The sequence below is a fragment of the Physeter macrocephalus genome, chromosome 12 (assembly GCF_002837175.3).
Source record: "Physeter macrocephalus isolate SW-GA chromosome 12, ASM283717v5, whole genome shotgun sequence".
NCBI classification, from domain to species: Eukaryota; Metazoa; Chordata; class Mammalia; order Artiodactyla; family Physeteridae; genus Physeter; species Physeter macrocephalus.
The window spans coordinates 90,423,252-90,431,357 of record NC_041225.1 but is presented as its reverse complement, the minus strand read 5'-3'; the positions used below and the strand labels follow the sequence as shown (position 1 = coordinate 90,431,357).

Genomic DNA, 8,106 nt, shown 5'->3' with positions numbered 1-8,106 from the left:
TAATTTCTTATCTGAAACCATGGAAGCAAGAGGCCAGACATATTTAAAGTGCTGAAAGAAAAAAATTGTCCACCAAGAATTCTATATTTGGCCAAACTGGTTTCAAAACTTAGGGAGAAATTAACGCATCCCCAGATGAACAAAGGCTGAGGGCGTTTGTTTTACAACTTCCTACCACTGCCCTATGAGAAATGCTAAATTGAACCTTCAGGTTGAAATGAAAGGACACTAGACAGCAACTCGAAGCTGTATAAAGAAATAGAAATCTCCAGTAAAGATAAATACATGGGCAAATATGAAAGCCAGTATTGTGTTACTGGCTTGTAACACTACTCTTTATTTCTTACATGATTGAGAAAACAAATGCATAAAATCATCATAAATCCATGTTATTGGGCTCACAAAGTATAAAGGTGTAATTTGGGACAACAATAATGTAAAGAGGAGGAATGGACCTGTAGAGGAACAGAGTTTCTGTGTGCTATTGAAGTTGGTTTCAATTCAAATTATATTGTTTTAACTTTAGAATGGTAAATGTAATCTTCTTGATAACCACAAAGAAAATATCAATAGACTATATGCAAAAAGAAATGAAAAGGGAATCAAGAGTTCACTACAAGAAAATCGGCTAAGCACAGAAAAAGTCAGTAATGGAGTAAATGAGGGGCAAAAAATGCATAAGACATACAGAAAACAAGCAGGAAACAGACAGAATTAAGTTCTTCCTCACCAGTAATTTTTGAAAAAGTAGTGGATTAAACTCTCCAATGAAAAGATAAACATTGGCAGAATGGAGTTTAAAAACAACCATAATCCAAGTATATGTTGTCCACAAAAAACTCACTTGATTTCTAAAGACACAGTTGGTTGAAAGTTAAAGCATAGAATAAAATATCCCATGCAAATAGTAACAAAAAAGAAAGAAAGAAAGAGAGAGAGAAAAAGAAAGGAAGGAAGGAAGGAAGGAAGATAGATCTGGGATGGCTATGTTAATATCACACAAAATAAACTTTAAATCAAAAACTATCACAAAAGGATAAGGAGGCCACTGTACATTGATAACAAGTTCAATCTATCAAGAAGATATAACAACTATAAACATACATGTACCAAACAACCCCCAAATATGTGAAGCAAACATTGACAGAATTGAAGGAAGAAATAGATAGTTCTAAAATAATAGTTGGAGATCAATACCTTGCTTTCAATAATGGATAACACATCTAGACAGAAGATCAGTAGAGAGGTAGGGGGACTGAATAACACATTTAACCAACGAAACCTAACAGCCATATATAGATCACTCCACTCAACAACAGCAGAATACACATTTTTCTCAAGTACACATGGAACATTCTCCAGGATAGACCATATGTTAGGCCACAATACAAGTACCAATACATTTTTAAGAAATTGAAATCATACAAAGTATCTTCTTTAGCCACAGTGAAATGAAGGTAGAAATCAATAACAGAACCATTGGTAGCCATTTTCCATCATGCCTGCCACACATGATATAAAGCAATAAAGGGAAAAACATAATTTATCATTTAGAATAGTGGGAAAGAGGACATACCATTAACACAGAGTGTGTGCTGTTTCCTGTTGTCAGGGATAGAAATAAATTAGCATCATTTATTCATTAGTGTGTTAATTTCTTGGGCAATCATTGGGCAGCTGGTGTTTCTGCCTGATGGGAAGATTTCCTATACTCAGTGTTCAGTGGAGCCAACCTTGAAAGGGACATTTAAAAGCATTATACTGTGATGGGCTTCGCAGTACCCTTCCTCCTATGCCAGTATTTAGGCTGGGGTATTTCCATGGAGCGTGTACAATCGTAGGCCCCAGGTCACCAGAATTTAGTTTGATTCGTTTTGTTAATACATTCCCTCAGTACTTTGTCTTTTGTATCCTTTCGTATTTACTCCATTCTTTATTATCACTGTGAAACAACTTTGTTTCCTGCTCAGATGCCAAAAAGTGGATATCAATACCACCTGAGTTTTACACATCACAGATCAGCTTTAGATATCAGGGACAGAGACAGCAACTATTTCCAATGACTTTGAGACATACTTTGAACATGTGATTAACATGTTGAGTGTTGAAATGTGTGTCAAGCTCATTATAGTTGCTCTAAAACGTTTCAAACTGCAAAGATTTAAAAATCTTTATTTTTGAATAGTTTTCCTGTGCTGTCCCTTTGCATCAGACTGTTAATGTGCAGTCTGGCACCTTCAAATAATGTGGCTTTGTAACCAATTATTTACATATTGTTTTATCCACAGAGAATCTTTTTTTAAAAAATAAATTTATTTATTTTTGACTGTGTTGGGTCTTTGTTGCTGCACACGGGCTTTCTCTAGTTGGGGTGAGCAGGGGCTACTCTTCGTTGTGGTTGCGGGCTCCTCATTGCTGTGGCTTCGCTTGTTGTGGAGCATGGGCTCTAGGCGCTGGGGCTTCAGTAGTTGTGGCACGTGTGCTTCAGTAGTTGTAGCTCATGGGCCCTAGAGCACAGGCTCAGTAGCTGTGGCGCACAAGCTTAGTTGCTCCACGGCATGTGAGATCTTCCCAGACCAGGGCTTGAACCCATGTCCCCTGCACTGGCAGGCAGATTCCCAACCACTGTGCCACCAGGGAAGCCCCCACACAGAGAATCTTAAAGTCAAAACACACAACTCGATTAACTACACTTCCTCCTGTTCACATTTCCCTCATCTTTTCTTCATCTTGTGTCTATGTTTCCTTGGCCTTGTTTATATTAAGTGCTTTTCCCATTATATTTGATTGTGTGTATTCCGGTGAGTTACCACAATGCTTTATGAGACACGGTAGGATATAAAAATTTAGCATAGGTCGATATGTAATTTGTAAACTAATAAAGTCTTTAAAATGAGGAATTAAGTCTTTTAAATTTAATTATTTATTGTAAAGAGCAGAATAGCATACATAAACAGGTGCCTAATGAAAACTTGTATTCTAATTTGGAACTCTCAAGAACACATATTTTTTTGTTCTTCTAATGGTATGATAGTAGGCCATTTGACTATTTTTATCTTTATGGCTTTAACTTTAGACCAATGAAATATTTGTAAATTTTAAAAAGTATTTTTCTTTATTTGATGGGGGTGGGATACTGGAGAAATGAAAGGTCAAACACATATTGAAGAATCCATACTTTTCTATATATTGTGTACTTTTATTTCAATAACTGATTTAAAATTCCTAAAAGGATGCTCTAATAAGTTATTATGCCATTTTACAGACTGAATTAAGTGAATTTCAGGGAGGTATGAAACTTGCCTAAAGCTATCCAGCAGCCAAGTGGTAGAAGTGAGAATTAAATCCAGGTATACCTATCGCCAAAGTTTCTGCTCATCTCTTTACATCATCCACGTTTAATAACCAATGCTTTCCTGTTTACAAATATGACTGAGGTTTCCAGAGAGTCAACATTGCTTTTTAATCAGAGAGAAAAATTACTGTTGATTCTCTAAAGACATATTCCTTTTCCATTAAGTGACTTTAGTTGTTCAAATAATACTTCCGGACAGTAGTAATCATACAGTTGGAGACTAAGAACAGAACTCAGGAATATGTCTAGCAGTCAGTAAAGACCAACTGGGCTCACTGATGATATTTACCATCATTTCCTTTAGACTAACATAATCTTATTAAAAAGATCCTAATATTTCACAGTACTGCCCTTGCCTGATTGTTTGTTCTTCTCCATCTATCACTCTCTCTTTCCCCATATTGTTATTATTTTTGACAATTTTTGGTGAATTAAATTCAGGGATTAGTATTCAGGAGTACTAGTCACAAAAGCAGAGAATCCTAGATCACACCAAAGGAAGAAAATAGAGAAAAAGTATAAATTATATAAATACACACACATACACACATGTACCAACTATAGGTTGTACTTCTCCAAAATCTATTCAGTATCTGCACATTTATTGTATATTAGCAGTAAGACTAGAAATGAGCATAACACTCTGTTTACAACATACAGAAAACAGACCCAAATATGGAAATTACTAGCAATGAGAATGGGGAAGAAAGACTATAACAAGGAATGTAGATGATATTTTTGTTTCCTAGCTATGATGCCAAATATTGAACTTTCAACTTGAGACAAGGAGGCCATAGAAAGTTGTATTAGTTTCCTAGAGCTGCCATGACAATGTACCAGAGACTGAGGAGGTTAAACAACAGTTTAAACCAGGTATTTTCCCAGTTCCATTCTACGTTATATATTCATTTCATCATTTGAAATGAATTTTGAGTCTTCATTTTGCTTAGTTTCTGAAGTTATATGGGGATAGAATGGAGTTGGATATTTTCAGTGACATTCACACATGGGGAAGGAAATTGAGTCCAGAAGCTTCAGCAATGCTTCCATGGAGAACGTTAACAACAGAACCAGAAACACCGTTATCGCTTTGGTTCAGTGATCTTTCCTAAAGCACTACAAGAATCAATTTTAAGAAGCCCAATGTTTTCCAGACTTCCACCAATGGGCTCTGTAGGATCCTCTAACAATATCTCAGAGACTAACAAGTTTCACATTCCAAGCCACTGAAGACCAGGAGTTCTGATTGCTTTCTGTGAGAAAATCAAGTGACAATCATAGCTCGTAATTTAGGATGGTTTCTTCAGGGCCCAGGCAAAACCTAATACACAGTAATAATCATTGTTAACTGCATCTTTGACAACGATTAGTCAGGTATCAAAGAGTCTATAAATTGGGAGAAATTATGATCAAAGAGAAACATAGACCACAGATATTTAATTAATGCTCAATTATTTATGAGTTTAACTTTGGTTAACCTAATTTTCCTTCTTCTAGACAATTTCCAATTCATCTCCACAAAGAGACCAGAATAATCACCTTCCAATACAAGATTTATTGTGTTCCTTTAATTAAAAGCATGCAGTGACTTATACATTCACTCCACCAAGTTTTGCTAGGAGAGAAAAGGAGACATTATATTTTGTCTTGAATTAGATATGCCACCATAGTTGACTTAGCTCATCTTACTGGAAGCACTTTGAGGGCAGATCCTACAGTCTTGTCTTACATCCTCTACAGAATCAAGCCAAGGGAATCACACATAGTTACAGCTGGAAAAACACTTATTCTGGGTTGATACTTTTAGCCTTTACCACCAAGACTTTATCACCAAGACCTATCTTTACAGTCTCTAAACAGGAGACCTTCTTGCCTTCCGTTTTCATATTGACGAGGAAGGTAAAGGGAAGAACTGAGAAGTACCCAAAGGCAGCTAGCAGCCAGCCCAGATAAATCATCTGTGGAGATACTGTTTCCTTCAAAAGATATAAACATAGGAGGAAGTCCTAGAGTTTGTAACACTTGTGCATAATAAAATCCCATGAAAATCTAGAAATCCAGATGCAGATGAGTAACATATTGGTTAAATAAGCTGTTATGTTCATGCAATGGACAAGTGTACAGACATTAAGAAGAACGAGATACTCTTTTCTATGAGATTCTCTTTTCACTGAACTCATCAGTGCTGCAAAAAACAATGTTACATAATACTTTTTCTTTAACATTATATCAGGCATCTTCATCTTGTCCTGCATTTATTGTCAGTGTTACTAAATTTATCATTTATCTCTTTCTCTTTTAGACATATAATTTCTTCTTATTTTGGAAGCATTCATCAATCCCTATTTTACTCTTTCTTTTAAATTACAAATGAATATTGAATTTTATAAAATATCTTTTGGGGGATATTTCAAGTGATTGTATAGTTTTGCTCTCCTTTGACCTTGTTATATGGTAAATTATATTTTGTTATTTTATATTATGCAATTTATTATATATTGTATTGTGTTTACTAATTACATTTATTATATTATAATTACATTATAGTTAAGGTAGTATTTTGTTTCAGATAGACAAAACAACCAGTGGAATAGGAAGCATCTTAAAATTAGATGCAAGAGCATAAGGGAATTGGGATTAAAATAAAATTCACATTTTGGATCAGTAGCAAAAATTATTCAACATAAGTGGGAAAATATGGCTATCATTACTAAATTCTAGATACAGCAACTAGTTAAAAGTTTAAAAATAATGAAACTGTAAAAGTGTCAGAAACCTGGGAGAGTTGAAATAAATTATTCATGAGGAATACCTTTCTAAGATACAAAGAGGGGCTTCCCCGGTGGCGCAGTGGTTGAGAGTCCGTCTGCTGATGCAGGGGACGCGGGTTCGTGCCCCGGTCCGGGAAGATCCCACATGCCACGGAGCGGCTGGGCGCGTACCACACACAAAAAAAAAGATACAAAGAAAAAAGGATACATTTAATTATATAAGAATTAAAATTTTCCTCATGGCAAAATGCACTACAAAGGTCAGAAAACAAGCAAAAGAAATTGGGAAATATATTTAGAAATGGATATGCTTTCTTTACAACTTTTTAGGGAAGCACATGTTTCTTTTTCAATGGAAGCAAAATAGAACTTTCCCCCAGGGATGATAGAAGGTTTAAAGGAATAAATATGTAAGTGACTTAGCACAGTGCCTAGTACAAGAGAGATAAATATAAGTACTTATCAATTTTTTAAAGAAACAGATGAAAGGAATAAAATATGGTAATTTCCATCTATTGATATATATTCTTGACATTAAACTACCTTTTCATTCATTGGATGACCTAACTTGCTCATGAAATGTTCAAATTTACTGGCATTTCATATATTTTCTGTTTATACTCTCTGCTATAACATTGTCCTGATTCTTTCTGTATATTATTTACTTATGTTTTTGTTTGGCTTAATCAAAGTGTGTTTTTTAAATCTTTTCAAAGAATATTCTTTTGACTTACTAAATCACCTCAATTTTATAATTTTTTCTGTTTTATTAAGTTCTGCTCATATCTTTATTATCTATTTTTTCTATGTTCTCAGGGTTTATTGTTTTGCTATTGTGATGTCAATTAAAACACTTGGTTATTCATTTTAAGAAATCTTTTTAGTTATAAATAGTTGAACCTTTTTGAAGATGTCAGCTTAGTTGTAAGTATCTAAGGGTCAGCTCCTCCACATTGTTGCTGGCCTAAGGCTTAGTTCACCCTATAGCAATGTATATATTGACATTTTTTTCCCTCAACTTTCTGTGTTTTGTTACTTCTCCCTTTCCTACCCAGAGCGGAGGCCAAGAGAATTTGGTCTTAGTCTCCCTTTGCCAGTAGATATTTTTTCTCCTGGCACACCCTTTCGTTAAAGGTGAAGCTAAGGATAGATAGGTTTAGTTCTAACTTCCCATCTAGTAGGGATGGAGTCTTACCTCCCTTAACTTATTTTACAGCCAATAAGTCTTTAAAATAATGTGTATTTTTTAAATATAAATCTACTTACATAATTAGGCAGAAAATCTAATCTGCCATATTTTTAAAAACAGCATAATTTCACTCCTCTCCATGATTAACCTGCTGTATTACATGGCCTTCCAAATCCAGACAGCTGCCTATTTTTTATGGCCTATGAGCTAGGAATAATTTTCACATTTTAACTGGTAACATTTTAAATGGTTACCTAAGTACCTAAATAATATCCTCAATTTTGCCTCTTTGGTCTACACAGCCTAAAATATTTGCCATTTGGCTCCATAAAAACAGAATTTCCAGCTTCTGTTCTAAGCTATCAAAATCTTCAATCCACTCTTAATATAGTTATAACTCTCACACATGTACCACCCTTCTTTCATGGGTCTTGGAAATTTCTACTGCACACTTCAAAAATCAACCACGCACTTAAAAATAAGTTGTGTACATTTAACCTAGAATACCTAACCCTTTTCTTTTAAGAGAGTTTTTCAAGTAATCTTGACCACCGTATTCTTCACAGCTTCATTAATAATGGCAAAAAATTAAAACAACTTAACATTCAACAAATTGGAATTGTTCATAACAATTATAGAAGCACATACAGTAGAAAACTATAAACTGTTATTGAAACAGTGAGACATAACTAGTTTTATTCTTTGAGAACTATGTTTATTTAGGTCCCTTTTGTTTAAATAAGTATATTTCTGTGTATGTATGTATATAATCATGTATTTATATACACATA

At 34.5% G+C, this 8,106-nt stretch overlaps 1 pseudogene; it reads left to right on the top strand.

Moving 5' to 3' along the window:
* Positions 1 to 8,106, top strand: part of LOC102991361 (centrosomal protein of 78 kDa-like) — a 223,386-nt pseudogene that overhangs the window by 166,344 nt on the left and 48,936 nt on the right.